This window comes from Lepidochelys olivacea (assembly GCF_965140295.1).
Source record: "Lepidochelys olivacea isolate rLepOli2 genome assembly, chromosome: 7".
NCBI lineage: Eukaryota > Metazoa > Chordata > Testudines > Cheloniidae > Lepidochelys > Lepidochelys olivacea.
The window spans coordinates 81,678,043-81,696,707 of NC_140417.1; the positions used below are offsets into that span (position 1 = coordinate 81,678,043).

At 41.6% G+C, this 18,665-nt stretch overlaps 1 long non-coding RNA gene across 1 annotated transcript in view; it reads right to left on the reverse strand.

Annotated features, from left to right (window-relative positions):
- LOC311524070 overlaps positions 1 to 6,111 on the reverse strand; it is a 30,285-nt gene extending 24,174 nt beyond the window's left edge. Inside the window, exons 1-3 of the long non-coding RNA XR_014712477.1 lie at positions 5,761 to 6,111; positions 4,223 to 4,273; positions 3,910 to 4,111 (exon numbers count right to left, since the gene is read on the reverse strand). This is a non-coding gene — a long non-coding RNA (uncharacterized lncRNA). The remainder of the gene's footprint in view (positions 1 to 3,909; positions 4,112 to 4,222; positions 4,274 to 5,760) is intronic.
- Between the last annotated feature and the right edge of the window lie 12,554 nt (positions 6,112 to 18,665).

An 18,665-nucleotide genomic window follows, 5' to 3' on the forward strand; every position in this document is an offset into this window, starting at 1 on the left:
TTAACCATAAAATGAGACTCTCTCATAATCACTTGTCTCCAACAGCACTAGAGCTTTAAGTAAAACATCAGATATTGAGAGTCTTGTGATAAAATCAAAAGTGGAGTTTACCCTCCAACACAGCTAATCCCACATACATAACGGGTGCAAATTGCTCTCATATGACCACACAAGGTGACTTGGGACTGATGCCTTTGAATTACACCAGGTTTACCACAAGCTAAAGAGAAAAGGAAGGACTTAAAGCAAGGTTTAGAAAAAAATAAGTAATTTGTAAAAAGGAGGAGAGAGTTCTAGATAAATAGGGCAGCACAACTGATGAGCTGAAAGGAGACCAAGAATGGGTCAAAATAAAAACCCAGGTGAGTAATCTACATGAGGTAAGACAGAGTGTGGTCCATGGAGGACACAGCAGGGTGAACTTTTTAGCCAGTCTCTAAAACATTCAGTAAAAATAATTATAGTGTAGGCAAGAGTGTTTCTCCCAGGTATCAGACAGATTTATCCAACATATCATTTTGCTAATCACTTTTCTAAGTCTTTCTCTAAAACTTTACTCAATTTTCAAATCAAGACTTAACATTATGGGCCTCTACAATACATTTTTGTAAAGCATAGTTCATAAAAAGAACCAAAATATATTTAAATATCCATTTACAGATTTCAGATGCTAATAAGTTATTTAATGTTACAGGTATAATTTGTAGGTTACAGGTGTGGAATAGAAGGGGATAAAAGAAGAACAACTGTCACAGTTGAGAGAAAATGACTGAGCAAGGGGAGAAGAATTTGCTTATTTTATTAGAGACAGAGTTTTAAAAGACATCCAAGGCTTTTAAGATGGGATTTGAAAAAAAAAAATTAAAGATGGCATAAGCTGGGAGCAGGAACACAAAAAGGCTGTTCCTGGACAGTGCAAAAGAATGATCTACACCTGTGAAGAGGCAAGGAATGAGGACAAAGACATCTGCAGTTGGAGAAACACAGGGAATGAACTGCTCAGTTCAGAGAGAGAGAGTGAGGTGAAGAGAAAAAGTCTACACAGGATCTTGAAAACAGGGATTTCTGAAATAGACAGGAGAGAAGTGAGAGTTTCTTAAGATGGTGGTGATTTACCGTTTAAGACTAAGAGATAATTACACACAATTTGAACAAATTGAAGCTTGGAATGATGGCATTAGTGCCGATTCTCTTCAGAATGTCAAATTTGCTATTAATACAATAACTATCTGACCACCACCATCAACCCTTCCATCATTCCGTAGTGAAATCTTCTCTTCTCCTCCACAGGGAGAAGACTAAAAAGCTAAAATGAAAACAAGATTCCACAAATTAATATCTATCTTTCCAATTTTCCATTATTTTAAAAATAAACTTAGTGTTCTTGAAAGGATCTGAAAACTACAGAACAGGTGCAGCACCAGTACAAATATCGCCTCACCAATGAGCCTTACATGTGGAAAGACAGATCAAGTTCTGTTCCAGTTTAGCCCCTTTCTACTGAGACTGACAACAAGACAGCCAGTTAGTACAAATTATGAATAGTGGGTTTTGTGATGTAGGCGGTGAACAACAGAACTGAGACCACTATTTCTGAGGTTTTCAGGCCAAAATGACAGATAAAACTAATTCCTAATGTCTTGTCTAAGTAGGCCGCAACTTTATTAAGTAAAATATCTGGGATCTATGCACCAATAACTCATCCAGTGCAGATCTTCTCTCCTTTGTAATCTGGTAGAGGGCTGCCATCAACCTTCCACTCTGTTAACCTGGTCCCAGCACCATTACTGAGACTCTGTAACCGTGCCTCAGTGGGTCGGTCACAAATGAGGATGCCAAATTCAGGATGAACTACTGAGGAATAGGGCATATACACCCCAAGACTGGTGGCTAATCCCCCATAGGCTATACCAAACCAGCAACAAAAGTAAACTTCTGTTTCACCACACTGGGTAACAAGAAGTCATAAAAGCAGTTTCCTTGGGCATTCCAGTCCTTGTATTACCACCGAAAACACTGGATTTAAAGGTGAGTGGTTCTTTACAACCAGTCTATCAAATAAACGGTTCTTCTGATCCCAAAGGACCAAACCACACACCCAGGTTAATACATAACTTAGATCTTACCCAAAAAATCACGCGGTTGCCAATCCTTTAGTATCTAAAATCTAAAGGTTTATTTATAAAAAGAAAGAAAGGAAGGTGAGAGTTAAAATTGGTTAAAGGAATCAAATACATAAATTGAAAAGTTCTTGGTTCAGGCTTGTAGCAGTGATGGGATAAACTGCTGGCTTAAATCATGTCTCTGGCTGCTTCCAAATCATTGGAAGGACCTCAGTTCATTAGTTAGAATGCTCCCATTAATATAAGTTTATAGTCCAGAGGCTGGAGCAGGATAGAAGTAAAATGGAAGAGTTTCCAGGGCCTTTTATAGTTTCTGCCATGTGGAGGGAATCCCATTGTTCTTACTGTGGAAAATTACAGCAACAAGATGGAGTTTGGAGTCACATGGGCAAATCACACGTCCATGCATTTCGCCTTGTCACAGCAGGAAATTCTATTGAGTGTAGACAGGTGTCTCCCATGGTCCATTGTCAGTTAAATGTTCTTTTGATGGGCCACTCAATGTAAATAGTCTCTCCAAGATGTGCCGGCTAATTACCTTGTGGGTGTTACCCCAGGAACAAATATTTGAAATCCAGGTATAGAGCCAATACTTATAAACTTCAAATACAAAAATGATACGTGCATACCTATAGCATAATCAGAACCAGCAAATCATAACCTTTTCATAGACACCTCACTTGACAACCTTTGTATAAGATTTGCTGCAAATATATAACAGTGGTTGCAACAATTATCTATATGATCATATTTTAATCAGATAACATCACAGATCCCACCACCCTCTCCTCATATGAAGGGTAAGAAGACAGGGAAGAGGGATTGTCTCCACTTTCTACCAGACATTAGGATCCTCAGCCTTATTCCCTACCTTCTTTAGGAGTTGCCTTCTCCTAAGCAACTTCCAATTCTAGTTTATCGGGGAACTGAACTGTCTATTGAATGATGATGCCACAACATGGATTTTTACAATTTAACCTACTCACTGAGTCCCTAAGCTGCTGATAGAAAAAGGTGAAAAAAGCCCCCACAATGGTCAGGCTAATTCCTTCCTGCCTCCAAAAGGAAACCTAGTATAATATCTACAGCCAAGTCCAAAAACCCTTAACAGACAGCCAGGAGGCACAAGCTCCAGAAACAAAAGTTGCTGACACTCTCAGCAGAAAGCTCAGATCTAGGCACTCACAGTTCAAACACCACAGCAAACACTGAATGCTATACTGGGACACGAGGAAGGAGGTGGTTTCTTTCAGATATATATAAACAACACAAGGAACGCATTTCAATACATTTATTAAATATACTATTAAGCTAAAATAACGGACAGGAGACACTAAACAGTGGGCAAACATACACATCGCAGAGTATGTAGCTGCATATTGTATCATAATTTGGACTATAATAAGGATAAGTTTCTGAATAGATTAATAGCTGCACTACGTTACTAATCATAGAATATCAGGGTTGGAAGGGACCTCAGGAGGTCATCTAGTCCAACCCCCTGCTCAAAGCAGGACCAATCCCCAATTTTTGCACCAGATCTCTAAATTGCCCCCTCAAGGATTGAGCTCACAACCCTGGGTTTAGCAGGCCAATGCTCAAACCACTGAGCTATCCCTCCCCACATTAAAATGATGAAAAAGATTCTGTGCAAATGAAACACCCATGGGTACCTGCCTTCCTTTACAATAATGGCTGGACCCCTCCCACTCAGAGAGCCATAGACACCCTCCCCCAACTGGGCACCCCACACAGCACAGGCAGAACATGGCCAGTTGCTCCCTACCTGAGGCATGGGGGCAGTGTGCCCCTGCTGGCTGGGGCTCCCACCAGGAGCCTCCTCGCTGCTTGGCCTCCTCCTGCAGATCATGCGCTGGCTGTTCAGCTCCAGGATCTGGGTGGTGATGCCCTTGATGTGCAGCAGGTCATCCAGTGAGTTGAAGCCCTTCAGCTCCTCTCTCTTGAGCACGATGATATGGCTGGGACTACTTTCATGAGTAAGACAAATAGGATGGGTCTTTTACTGTGATGGCTTGTATGCTGCTTATATATCCATTTTTCAAAAGTGGATAATTTTGCAAGAGAATAGCTCTTCTTACCATGCATTTCTTTTCTCCTCAGCTGTTGTGACCAGTAGCTATGGGCAAATCCTTTTAAAAAAAAATACACTATAACACTGCATTAAAGGCACCAATCACAGTTTAAAATATACACAAATAGTAAACATAAAAGAACTAGGCTTATTGTGTTTAGAGTCAAAGCATTTAAGAGTCTAGGGAGGAGTTAAACTAACACAGTTATTAGTTACAGCTTAATTATTATTAATAACAACAGTAAGATTTTTGGATCTAACCTAAGTCCTTACTCAGGGAAAACTCCCTTTGGTTTCAACGGGAGCTTTGCCTAAGTAAGAACCTTCCAGATTAGCTACCACAGTAGTAATAAATAATATTTAAAACCCTTTGACCAAAAGGTTTTAAAATAAACAAAACAAATAAAATATATCATAACAACAGAACAAAATATTAGATAGCCAAACAAACAAAATGATGTTGTTCAAGAGGAGTCATACAGTATGATTAAGAAAAACATTTTTTGGAAATAGGCTTTTAGATGCGTTTTAAAAAGGACAAGCTGGACTGATGTGGATATCCAGTGGGGGAGAGAGGGTTTAATATCCTCAGAGCTGCAAAAACACTTCAATCAGAGGCGTGACTGCAGCATGTGAACACATACCCAAGGTAGCTTTGATATAGCTAGCTCAAACAACAATGCAGTGAAGCTTTGGCAGCAAGGGCAGCAACATTGGCTAGCTGCTCAAGTACGAACCCAGGATCCTGGGTGGGCTCATACGCTCATGCTACTGCAGTGTCACTACAGTTCTGGTGGGTCACTGGATCATTACTGGCTCAGTGGGAAGAATACTACCTAGTAAGTCACTAAAACTATTTTCTACACCTCCTGGGTTTTAGTGGGGATGTCATCAATTCAAGTACTGACCAAACTTGATCCTGTTCAGTTTGTAAGATCCAACAAGATCACAGCCCAAGGTCATACAACTGTGGAATATAGGAGCGAAGGGTTTTTTTTATTTCCACGTGTTTTTCAAAGACAAGAATAAAAAAAGACCACTATGTGAGGGGAAGGTGGGTAAATCAACAAAGTTTATATGTTACTACAAGAACAGCATCACAGAAAGTGCACAGAGATAGACAAGGAATCATAGAACATAGAAGATTAGGTTTGGAAGAGACCTCAGGCGGTCATCTAGTCCAACCCCCTGCTCAAAGCAGGACCAACACCAACTAAATCATCCCAGCCAGGGCTTTGTCAAGCCGAGGCTTAAAAACCTCTAAGGATGGAGATTCCACCACCTCCTTAGGTAACCCATTCCAGTGCTTCACCACCCTCCTACTGAAATAGTGTTTCCTAATATCCAACCTAGACCTCCCCCACTGCAACTTGAGACCATAGCTCCTTGTTCTGGAGCTTCGTGTCAGGAGAATAGTGAATGTTTTGAATATTTTTATCATCTACGGCTTCCTGGTGAACAAACTGTTAGATAAAACAAAAAGACTAGTTAAGGATCATTACATTATATGATTTTTTTCTACCATTTTACTAAAGGTGAATTCACCTGCTAGCAGTGGACTTAGGCAAGGCCTTCATGCAGCTCCAGCGTACAGAAATGCAATGAAGGTGTAGGCAAAAAGCAGCTGCATTGAGGTCCTCAGCATCCAGACAGATGGAAGAACATAGAGGGTTATGCTACATGTCAGCATGGAAGGGAGCACTGGAATGGAACAAGACAAAGGATAATATCTGTTCTTACATGGATACAATGGATAGAAAGGTGACACAGAAAGGCTACTATTTCAGGAAGTAGAGCTGGAGTAGAAATCACAGAGGAACTGCTGCACAGAAAAGTCTACCACCAGATTGGAAGACAAAGTTTCTTGAACTCCTGAACTCAGATTTGTGCAGGAGAATTTCACCTTTAACTTGTTACAATATTTATAGCCATTACAAAAGTGATTTGATATGTAGACTGAAATATTACCTTTACTAACTCGTCCGCTTCCTGAAACTCCTAGATTAAAAAATTGTAAGCAATACATACATTTTTCTTAAAAGCAATTTATAAATATAATTTTGTCTGACTTGTAGATAGGTTGAGTATGGGGTAAGTCCAAAACAGTATTATCTTCTGCTTGTCTGGCCTTAATTTCCTACTCAGAGTTACAAAAGTGGGAGATGTATTCATGTTTTCTAGAGAAGGAACATTGCAACATTTTGTTGCATTTAATTCATTATCAAAAGCAAGAAGCTGAAGCAATAAGAAGAGAATCTGTGGATTATGTAAGTCACTTACTGGCATATTCAAATAGGTAAGAGTTATTACATTTTCAGCAGAATATCTAAACTAGAGTTGTACTTTAAAAGATCTTGGGTCAAGTCAGACAGTGCTTATTCAAGCAAAACTCACATGTTGCTAAAGTTAATGGGTATACCAGATATCAGTCAATGGGGCCCCAACCTCTGTAGGGATTTCCTCTTGGCCTAAGAGGGGAAATAACTGGAGAAACTCTCTCCCTTCAGTAGCTGCCCCAGTCCAGTTTCGCATGTTTGGCTCCCTTCACTAATGAGAGTAATGGGGGAGGTTATGGGTATCTGAATATGGACTTCAAGATTTGGTCCTATTTATAACAGGCAGACAATAATTTAAGGTGCAGTTGTAGCCAGCTCAGTCCCAGGATATTAGAGAGATATGGTGGTGCTTTTATTGGACCAACTTCTGTTGGTGAGAGAGACAAGCTTTCGAACTATGCAGAGCTCTACTTCAGGTCTACAAAAGGTACTCTCAGCAGCACAGCTAATGCAAGGTGGAACGCATTGTTTAGCATAAGTAATTAGCACATATTCTAAGGAACCATTCAAGGCAGCTGGTGGCTACCTGGTAGCTGAATTTTGTGACTTTGTCCTCACCCACAACTATTTCACCTTTGGGGACATTTTACACCTTCAAGTCAGTGGCACTGCTATGGGTACGTGCATGGCCCCACAGTATGCCCACATTTTTATGGCCGACTTAGAACAATGTTTCTTCAGCTCTCGTCCCCTAAAATCCCTACTCTACTTGTGCTACACTGATGACATCTTCAACATCTGGACCCATGGGAAAGAGGCCCTTGAGGAATTCCACCAGGATTTCAACAATTTCCACCCCACCATCAACCTCAGCCTGGACCAGTCCACACAAGAGATCCACTTCCTGGACACTACGGTGCTAATAAGTGATGGTCACAAAAACACCACCATATACCGGAAACCTACTGACCGCTATTCCTACCTGCATGCCTCCAGCTTTCATCCAGACTACATCACACAATCCATTGTTTACAACAGTGGCTCCCAAACTGGTTCTGCCATACTAGCCGCCGCTTCCAGCGGCTCCCATTGGCCTGGAGCAGTGAACCGCGACCACTGGGAGCCGCGATCGGCCGAACCTGTGGACGCGGCAGGTCAACAAACAGGCCCGGCCCGCCGGTGGCTTTCCCTGCGCAAGTGGTGGAACAAGTTTGGGAACCGCTGGTCTACAGCCAAGCTCTAAGATACAACTGTATTTGCTCCCATCCCTCAGACAGAGGCAAACACCAACAGGATCTCTATCAAGTGTTCTTAAAACTACAATACCCACCTGCTGAAGTGAAGAAACAGATTGACAGAGCCAGAAGAGTACCCAGAAGTCACCTACTACAGGACAGGCCCAACAAAGAAAGTAACAGAACGCCACTAGCCGTCACCTTCAGCCCCCAACTAAAACCTCTCCAGCGCATCATCAAGAATCTATCCTAAAGGACGATCCCTCACTCTCACAGATCTTGGGAGATAGGACAGTCCTCGCTTACAGACAGCCCCCCACCTGAAGCAAATACTCACCAGCAACTACACACCATACAACAAAAACACTAACCCAGGAACCTATGCCTGCAACAAACCCCGTTGCCGACTCTGTCCACATATCTGTTCAAGGGTCACCATCATAGGACCTAACCACATCAGCTGCACCATCAGGGGCTCATTCACCTGCACTTCCACCAATGTGATATATGGCATCATGTGCCAGCAATGCCCCTTTGCCATGTACATTGGCCAAACCGGACAGTCTCTAAGCAAAAGAATACATGGATATAAATCAAGTCAAGAATTATAACATTCAAAAACCAGTCAGAAAACACTTCAATCTCCCTGGACACTCAATAACAGACTTAAAAGTGGCAATTCTTCAACAAAAAAAAAAAATCTTCAAAAACAGACTCCAACGAGAAACTGCAGAACTGGAATTAATTTGCAAACTGGACACCATCAAATTAGGCCTGAATAAAGACTGGGAGTGGATGGGTCACTACAAAAAATAATTTCCTCCTACTGTTACTCACACCTTCTTGTCAACCGTTTGAAATGGGCCACCCTGATTACATTAGTCTCATTACCACTACAAAAGTGATTTTTCCTCACTTGGCATTCTACTGTTGAGACTAGCTCACTTCCACTTTAATTGAATTGTCTCGTTAGCACTGACCTCCCTCCCCCCCAACACACGGTAAGAAAAGGAGTACTTGTGGCACCTTAGAGACTAACCAATTTATTTGAGCATGAGCTTTCGTGAGCTAGAGCTCACGAAAGCTCATGCTCAAAGAAATGTGTTAGTCTCTAAGGTGCCACAAGTACTCCTTTTCTTTTTGCGAATACAGACTAACATGGCTGTTACTCTGAAACACACGGTAAGGCAACTCCCTTTTCATATACTCTGTATACTGCCTACTATATTTTCCAGTCCATGCATCTGATAAGTGGGTTTTAGCCCATGAAAGCTTATGCCCAAAGAAATGTGTTAGTCTCTAAGGTGCCACAAGTACTCCTTGTTGTTTTTGCATTCAAAACTGTGTGGTTGAGAGCAGGGTGAGATGGAGTTTAGCTATGTCAGGACTGTAGACAGACAGTCATCCAAGTCTTTTATTTAATAAAAGCAAAAAACAAACAAACCTACTTAAGTGAGACTGATGATGGATGATCCCAGGAAGCAAACTAAAGCAGACCAGAACTGGAACCCAGCTACAAGTCATCCCTGCTGTGCTAATATTTTGTTCCTGCAGATGGAACTGTGTGGTTGAGAGCAGGGTGAGATGGAGTTTAGCTATGACAGGACTGTAGACAGACAAGCAGGTCATTATGCAGGAAGCCTGTTTGGATGGTGCCCTTAGTAGAAAATACCACCATAGGGCTCATATTGGGAAAGACAGTTACACTATGTCCCTTCCTCCCCCAAACAGCAATACTGTATCCCCACAAACAGTGGTAATATCTTCTCCCCACTACCTTTGTGCTCCAAGCTTTTCTTAACTGCCAGCAAAGAGAAGTGTGATGTAGCATGCCACTCCATATGTGAGCACAGAAGGGTCCCAAAATACTACAGAATACAGTAAAGTTACTATAATTTATTTATTTTTGAGGGGGAGGCCTTATTACTATAGAATACTGTACTATTCTTGTATCAGTTGTGACAGGGTTGGGCCAGATGGCTACAGGAGAGTAATAGAAGGCAGATATATTAGCCCCAGGTTAAGTAGGTCCCTTTTCCCTGGGTAAAGTAACAGGGAAGGTTCCAGAACAACTAGGAACCTTCTGGAGACAATTAAGATAGACAGGCTGATTAGAATACCTGCAGCCAATCAAGAAGCTGCTAGAATCAATTAAGGCAGGTTAATCAGAGCACCTGGGTTTAAAAAGGAGCTCACTTCAGTTTGTGGTGTGTGTGTGTGAGGAGCTGGGAGCAAGAGGCACTAGGAGCTCAGAGTGAGAACGCGGACTGTTGGAGGACTGAGGTGTACAAGCATTATCGAACACCAGGAGGAAGGTCCTATGGTGATAATAAAGAAGATGTTGGGAGGAGGCCATGGGGAAGTAGCCCAGGGAGTTGTAGCTGTCGCACAGCTGTCCCAAAAGGCACTCTAGACAGCTGCATTCCACAGGCCCTAGGCTGGAACCCGGAGTAGAGGGCGGGCCCGAGTTTCCCCCAAACCTCCCAACTCCTGGTCAGACACAGGAGGAGTTCACCTGGACTATAGGTTCAGAAAAAAAAAGTCAAGCTGAGGGCTGCCTGAAGCTCAAAGGCAAGCAAATCTGCCAATACGCGCAAGACCCACCAACGCAGAGGAAGAACTTTGTCACACAGTGCCCCACGAATGGGATTGACTACAGCTGTTCCTCCTCCAAAAACACATCCTGTTGTCCAAGAACCCTCATGGGGGGGCTCCATGTTTCTGGAGGTAGACGTAGTCTACATAAAGTTCAGATCTGTGGTATACTATTGACCCCCCGCCCAACACACGCAGCGTTCTGTCTTGCTCTCAGCTGCAACTCCAGTGCCTGTAAACCATCTTCAGGACCTACCACCATTCTTCAGACCATTTAATTGTGATCCACTCTTGGTAATGTCATCAGAGTCACCAACTGAGGCTCTGACCCACTATCTATTAAAGTAAATTTAATTATGTAATATTAACTTGTATTTATCATACATTTAAAGGATATGCAAAATCTAAATCTGGAGGGCTTCTGATTTTTGGTTTTAACCGATAAACACAGATTTAAAAAACCTGATACAATTTGTGTTTATACAATAAGTGCTGGAAAAAAACACTAAAAATAGTTACTTGTATCTAAGGGCTTGTCTATACAAAGCAATGTTGTCGTCTACAGTGGTGTGATTTCTGAAGTGTACTGAAGCACTGTGCATTAATTGGTCCACCCTGCTTAAAGATTCCCCAATGCACTTTAACATAGTGCTGTTTGAAAAAGAACCACATTAAAGCGCACCAGGGAACATTACAAAGTGATTACTCATTACAGTATATACAAAGAGAAACCAGTAGAAAAAACAAACTTCAATTTGTGAACATCTACATAAAACTCAAAAATGCCTAAAAAGAATTCCTCACAAACGAAATTAATAAACAGATAAAAACAGAAGTCCTAAATATATAAAATACACTTAATGAATCTATTTTGACACTTGATGGCAGTATTATAACCCACTTAGTACTAGGATATATGTGGATATGAGATAATGGGATATAATACAATCAGACATTGCAGTTCAACTGGAGGCAAACAAACAGTCATGATCTACTGAACAACCATGTTCTATTCCTAGATCTGTCACTGACTCACATTGAGCCTTGTGCAAGTAATAACTTCTCTATGCGTCTGTTTCTCTACTTGTGTAATAAGAATAATTACACTTTCCTCCTACCTATCTCAGATGAAGATTTATTAATCTTTGCACAATGCCTTAAGGATATGTGTTTGCTATATATTTTATATACTACGTATAAAGTGCTAAATATTACGTTACCTAGGTTGCTAGTTAGTATATTGTCTTTATGTAATTCATCTAAAACACAACAGATCAACAAAGAGTGAATTCACCTTCTTCAAAAATCTATGTACAGGACACTTTTTCCTCTTTCAAATATATGACACCATCACATCTCGAAGATTTTTGCTTTATTGTCTTACAGGCTCATAAATTTGAACCATTAAAATATGGAGAAAGAAATTCTCCTTGTTATGTGGCAAGTAATTTTTTTAGGAAAACATAGATTTACTTTTGGTAAACTCATCTGTAGAGTGCAGTTTCCAAGAGGTTCATTTCTGTTGCAATTTTTTGGTGTGAATCTTCATGCAATTCTTAAAATTGAAACAATGAAAAAAATTCAATAGGAGGCCAGCAAATACAGCATCAGACTTTTCAGTAACTTAACTAAACCATCTCATTTTCTGTTATAATAAAGATAAAGTGATTTGTCCATTTACTAGAAAAGATATTATTATGCTTTATATATTTTTTTCTTTTGCACAATGAGTGATAAATAGCTGTCTGTCTCATTATCTTACCTATCTATTGATTAAGGGGGAAAAAATGGGATCATTCAAAAATGTACCACCCTGAAACTCAATCCCATTCATGAATGCAAGCCTTTCTGAAGGCTGGGATTATAGTTCAGACAGGCTCTATTCAAATATCATGTGTAATTCCTAGGGCACCTTTTACAGGAGGCAACCACCAAAATGGAAGAAATCTGAAAAGAGTGACACCTGATACCAGTCAGAGAGACTGCCAGACCTGCCCGACCTTTCAACAGGCTGCTCTAACTTTCACTGGGGGTCCAAGCCAGTGCAAATTGACCCCATGATATCGGAGTTGCAAAGGTAGTTTAAAGCCACATTCACGCATTTCCAGTGTCGGTCCCACAGTCTTACAAGGGTCACACCTTGACCAGACTGGAGGATCTGGTCTTTAAAGTACTGGGACTTCAGCAAATCAGTGAATCTTCCAAAACTCACTCATTGTTACTGCTGATGGATTGAAGTTTGCCAATCTGCTAACTCCAATTATCTTCCTCGATTACGTGCAGCCAGTGATCCCAAATTACAGACGTAAAATAATGATTGCTTAATAACATATCTTTCTTGAACAACTGATCCTCCGTAACTTACAACATGCTAGCTCTTTATTTCTCTAGGGGAACAGTTCTGAATCTTAACCCTTATAAATACAATGAAACAAAATGAAGGCCTGCTAAAATATCAGGGGGGTTTTAATCAGAGTTTATCAGTAATGTTTTGAAACACTGCCATCTTGTGGCAGTTTTGAAACATAACATAATCTACTTTCCCATTTTTGTGTAAGTGATCAACACTTTTTGAAATACATCAGCTGATGTAAGGATTGAAAATAACCATTAAGTATTGCCAACTCTCAGGAGTCTCACAATATTTGGTGGTTTTTTTTAAAGCCCCATATCCTGCAGTCAGATAATTACAAGAAAATCTATGCTTTCATTTTTTAAAGTAAATTTCTAGACCTCGTTGTAGAGATCTTGAAAATGTGAACCTAACAGCACCCAAAGCAGAAGGCAAATAAAAATAAACTTTTTTAAAACTAAAAACCTCAAGATTTTTAGCCAATCTCATCATTTTGGGAAGCTTGACTCATAATTTTTTTAACAGGTAGGACTGGCAATCCTAATGGTGTCCAGAGACACTGCAGGTTCCACAATAGGTTTTTCCTGAATGGGTAGATTAAATCGTGGCCAGAGCCAGTGATAGGCATTATAGGCACATGCCTAGAATTTCAGGGTTTAGTTTCTAGCCATCATGATTACAAAGAAAAGATTGGGAATGTGATTTGAATGTTACAGATTCAGCAACATCTAAGCCTACAGACATGGTTGTGGGGGGGGACAATCACATGCACCTCAATGGGATTTTAAGTTACAATACCCACTGCTCCAGGGGGCCCCAGCAGAGGACTGTGTGACAGGAGCGAAAAGAGTGCTGTAAGCATAACACATCCACATAAGTAGCTACACCACGCCTACTGAGCTAAATACTGAGGAGACCTGTACTGCCATTCCTGATGTTCCTACGAGGAGTGACAGCACTGCTATTCCTGAAGGAGTTATAAACTGGCCCCATGCCACTACTCCTGGCTCTCTGTGAAGGGAAGGGAACCTCTTTCCACCACCACTCCAAATGGGAGTTGGGGCATGCTTCAAGCTTATTTAATCCAGTCCTGGGTTAAGTAGGGATGGTTCTAGGATTTCTTTTGGAAGGGGAGAGGGAGTGTAAGGATTTCCTTCTGTTCTCTTGAAACTGCATCAATGTTGATGAGTATGGCTATGTTTTAAAATGTTTAATGTAAGAAAGACAGTTTAGATAAATTAGACTAGACAGAGGCAATGCGAGCATCCACGGACAGCTCTACCAATATTCCTCAAACCTTATCTTGTGAAACCACCTCTTGTAATGAAAGGGTAGTGAATTCTGCATCCCAGTTTAATACTTTGCCTCTCTGGTGAGACTGACAGAGTGCCAGTTGGTACCAAGTTTTTAGTGATATGGACAATTCCACTGGGAATTGGACTGAATCTACCACAATCATCAAGTAGCACAATTTTTTATTCTCTACTAAAGTGAGCTAAAGTTGAACCAACCACACAGAGGTGAAAGGCTCTTTATCCCATTAACAATTCCCCAAGCTTTCTATTCCTCCTGTTCTTCCCTGTAGGAAAAAAATCATCCCACTTCATTAAAAAGAAAACACAAGTTTCGGAAATTGTAGGAATTACTCTGGTCTTTATTCCCCAGGTCATTTTGACTCCCTGCTCAGTTTCCTTTCAGCATACAATCAAGAGCCATTCTATTGCAACTGCTTGCCAGACCAGATTTCAATAAATTTGTGTAAGCAGTGTCAGGATGAGCTCCACCCTGACATCTGGTGGTGAGGTGTGGCAAGTTGTGGAAAAGAACTTCAGGGGCCGATCTCATTTGCATAGGCACACCCACCACGCCTAGAATGAGACCATAGCTGCCCAAATGGTCACTTTGGCTGCTGTGGGATCCCCAGTGTCTCTGTTATTGGGGCAGGAAGAATAAATTGTTATTACCCTGATTATGGGAACTGTGCTTGGAACTGTACGTGGCCTTTTGTTATGATGGAGGGATTCACCATCAACTAAGTAGCACTCGCTAGGCAAGGGTCATGGGTTCCAAAACTGTGTGAATGGAGAGAGGCTGGGGACAAGTATTAATACTTGGTGGCATGGGCCCCTTGGGGAGGGCCTTACATGCTAATTGCACTTCCTCCTCTCTCCACTGTGGAATATCAGAGCTAATTTTGATTTCATTAGAAGTCTAGTTATAGGCTGCTGAGCTCACTTTGGGCTGACAGTGCACCAGCACTGGGGCTCCCCTATTATAAGCTGAATTCACCTAAGAGCTGAAATCACCGAGTGTTGTGTTAAGTAGTGGGGGAGCCTAAAGATATAGTGTGGAGCAGTTTGCGGGACGGCTGGTGAAGCAGTTCGACGCGGAGCAGTGTGTGGATGGCAGGAGCTGCTTGTGGGCCGTGGAGCTGAGTGAAGGAGTTCGTGGGGTGGCTGGCGGAGCGGAGCGAAGCGCAGCTGAGCGAAGGAGTTGGTGGGGCGGCTGGCGGAGCGGAGCACAGCTGAGCGAAGGAGTTTGTGGGGCGGCTGGCGGAGTGGAGCGCCGCTATGGAGCGGTCAGCTTCAGATCACGTAAGGTGCCTCTTACCCCTGTCCCATTTCCACCCAGGTTGGGAGGTAAAGCTCCGCAGATAAACTTTCAAACTCTGGGGCTGCCCTGACCAGGGACAGAGACTTTTGGGGCATTGGACTTTTGGGACTTTGGGGTTGCTGGACTCAAGAACCAAAGGGAAAAGGGCATGCCCCAATTTGCCTGGGGTGGGTTTTTTTTGCTCATGGGTTGTGTTATGAATCCTGTTGGTGGTGTTTCCCCAACATAATGCCACATTGTTTCTCTCTGTTATTAAAAGACTTTTGCTACACTCAGACTATGTGCTTGCGAGAGGGGAAGTATTGCCTCTTGGAGGCGCCCAGCGGGGGTGGTATATATTTGTCCCAGGTCACTGGGTGGGGGCTCGAGCCGGTTTGCATTGTGTTATTGGAATGGAACCCCTAGATATTGAAGCCGGCCCTTGTTGCTGCCAACTCTGACGGGCAGAAGGGTTACATTTGTTTTCCTGCTCTGTTGCTCTAATGCTTTTCAAAAATTCAAATAATCTGGAACAAAATTAGTTTATTCCTAAAACACATATCAACCTCAAAAAATGTGCTTCTTAAAAAAAATTTCAACATTTTTCTTTTGAAAAAAAGAATTTAGCGTTCATAATAGTTGATGTTAACAACACTGATTTGAAGCTCTCTCTACCAGCAGAATATCAGATACTGAAGTCTTATGCAAGTAAAAAATGAACGGAAGTGGAGTCTGTGTAAGGTCAGGCCCAGTTTAAGTATAGCACAGGTAATAACATTTTAATTGCTTTTAAAATTTTTTTTTTTTTAAAACTTACATCTTCAAGGAGACAAACTGCTGTAATATTTCCACAAAATGATTGACATATAAACACATTGACTGTGAAGAAAGAAATCTGCATTCTTTTCGTCTTTACAAAGTTGCTTTTAAAAGTTCTGTCAAAGAGCAGACTAAACTAATCTTTCTCCAAGCACTAGCACAAATCTCAAAGTTAATGTTTCAGTAGGTGTGCAGAAAGACTTGATAATTTGTATGCTAGTAAGTCTTTCTCATGACACCCCTACACCTAAGACATACTTTTAGCCCAATTTCATGAGGCACCAAGCTTTTTGTGCTTCCAGAATATCAGGCCCAGTTTTAACTATTTAAAATTTGTTTTTAATCTTTCCATATATATTTTTTATATAGTTGTATAGCCACTGATACTACTGGGTCCTTAATATAATCTAGCCCAGAGGAGGGCACCGGTTAGGGGAGGCTGTGCCTCCCCAAACAGCCAGGCATAGCCTGGCCCCCGCCCCCTATCCAACCCCCACACTTCTCGCCCCCTGATAGCCCCCCTGCAACCCCTGCCTCATCCAACTTCCCCTGTTCCCCGACAGCTCCCCGACAGCCCCCCGCAGACCCCTGCCCTATCCACACACACACCCTGCTCCCCGTCCCCTGACTGCCCCTGGACCCCCCGCCCCTAACTGCCCCCCACCGCCCCATCCAACCCCCCCTCCTTCCTGACTGCCCCCCTGGGAGTGGTTTCCCCAGGGATTGAAATTAGCGGTGGGTGTTTGAATTTCCGGAGGGGGGGGGGGGAAAAGGAGTCAGGGCCGATGAAGGGTCAGACTGTGAGGTGAAGGCAGGCTGTACGGCACCCTAGTAAAAACTGAAAAATGTTTCATGACCAAATTTTATTAGATTTAACTCATGTTTTAAAATCATCACACAAAATTAAAAGTTGGCTACTCAAGCCTTCTATGAAGCACTAAGTCTACATCTTTCTTGGTTTTTTGTTATAATTTTGCACAACTCTGTTAAGGAACTTCTTGAATATAATGCGTTCATCTTTGGTGGCTTCTTGTGTGTCTGGTACTTCCATTCCTTCAATTGATATGCTCATTAGTTCATTCACATGATCAGGCAGAAGGCAACTTCTTTCAGAATACAAAGTTTTATTTAATGATGAAAAAGAATGCTCAACTGTAGCTGTTGTGACTGGGAGTAGCAAGAGATGAATTCCTACTTCTTTCATCCCAGGAAACATAGCACAAAGATCGGGTCGAACCACTAGCAATGATAAAAAAGAAGTTGAAGTCAAATCTTCATTCATTCATTCATATGATATTCCACTCTGTGTTCAAAGTCTCTATTTTGTCCTGATCACATAGCAGCCCCATTGCTGGTAGTGCCTCACTCCACTCAACTTTTAATAGGACAGGCATCTGTAAAAGCTACGTAAAGGTTGAGTAGAATCCAGAAGTTGCCGTTGTAGATTTTTAAGAATCAAGTCTGTGTACTTTTTCAGTTGTCTTAACAAAACACTTCTTGCCCTCTTCACTTAAGGATTCAATATAAATGCCTTCATTAGTCAACTTCTGGACTGAAGTCTTTGCTTCTTCCAGTACTTTTTCAATGAATAGCTCTCTGATTGATCCAAATGTAGCTTCTATTGCTGGACAAAGATCTACTACTGTTGTAGTAGATTCCTGGATGGCATTGTTTAAAATGACCCAAGTGGTTTCAACAGTAGACTTACAAGAGAGAGAATGGTAATAGTCTTCTCTGAACGTAGTAGCAAAAATAATCCACCAGCCTCACTACTTAGATCCATCCCATCTTGGTAGATACTTTCCAAAGTCAGTAATAACAGCCAAGGATTGCTCATGAGAAAGCCAGAGGGTTTTCCCAGGTTGGACGAATAGGATCTTCTATATTTTCCAATATATTCAGGTCTTTTTGGACTCTTGCTGAAAAAATATAATGAAGAAGACATTAAATTTATAGCTTTTTTCATGTCTTTTGAAGATTCTGCAGCTCATACTAGTGCTAGTTGCAGTAGATGGCCTTTGCAGTGTGTATAGGAGAGATTAGGGTTACACTTTTCTCTGAGCAAAGCTTGTACTCCACCATGTCTTCCAGAGAAGTTTGCAGCTCCATCAAATGCACAAGCAGCCATCTGTTTGGGGTCCAATTGACAAGCATTTAACTCTAAGATGTGGGTTGTCAGAGATGCAGCCGATGAGTCTTCTATAACTTGAACATCTAGAAATGCATCTACTGGCCTACCACTGACATCAAGATAACGTACACAATGACTTAATACTTGATGCCCATTTGCATTGGTGCATTCATCAGCCATGTATGCAATTTTTTTGAATGTGGTGAGAGAGTTCTTCACTTTTTCAACTGTTGAGTCTTTCACCGTTGTACCGCATACTTGTAGCCAGTCAGTTAAGTTTCTTGCAGAAAGATAGTGAGCATTTGCTGGTCTTGTTTGGAACTAGTGTTCAATTACAGGATGAACAAGTGACAATGCACTTAACATTGGCCTCCAGTTTGTAGTGTGTGGTATCTCTTGCTTAAATAGAAAGTAGAATGCCACAGCCATGTTTGTTCGCATGAACTGTG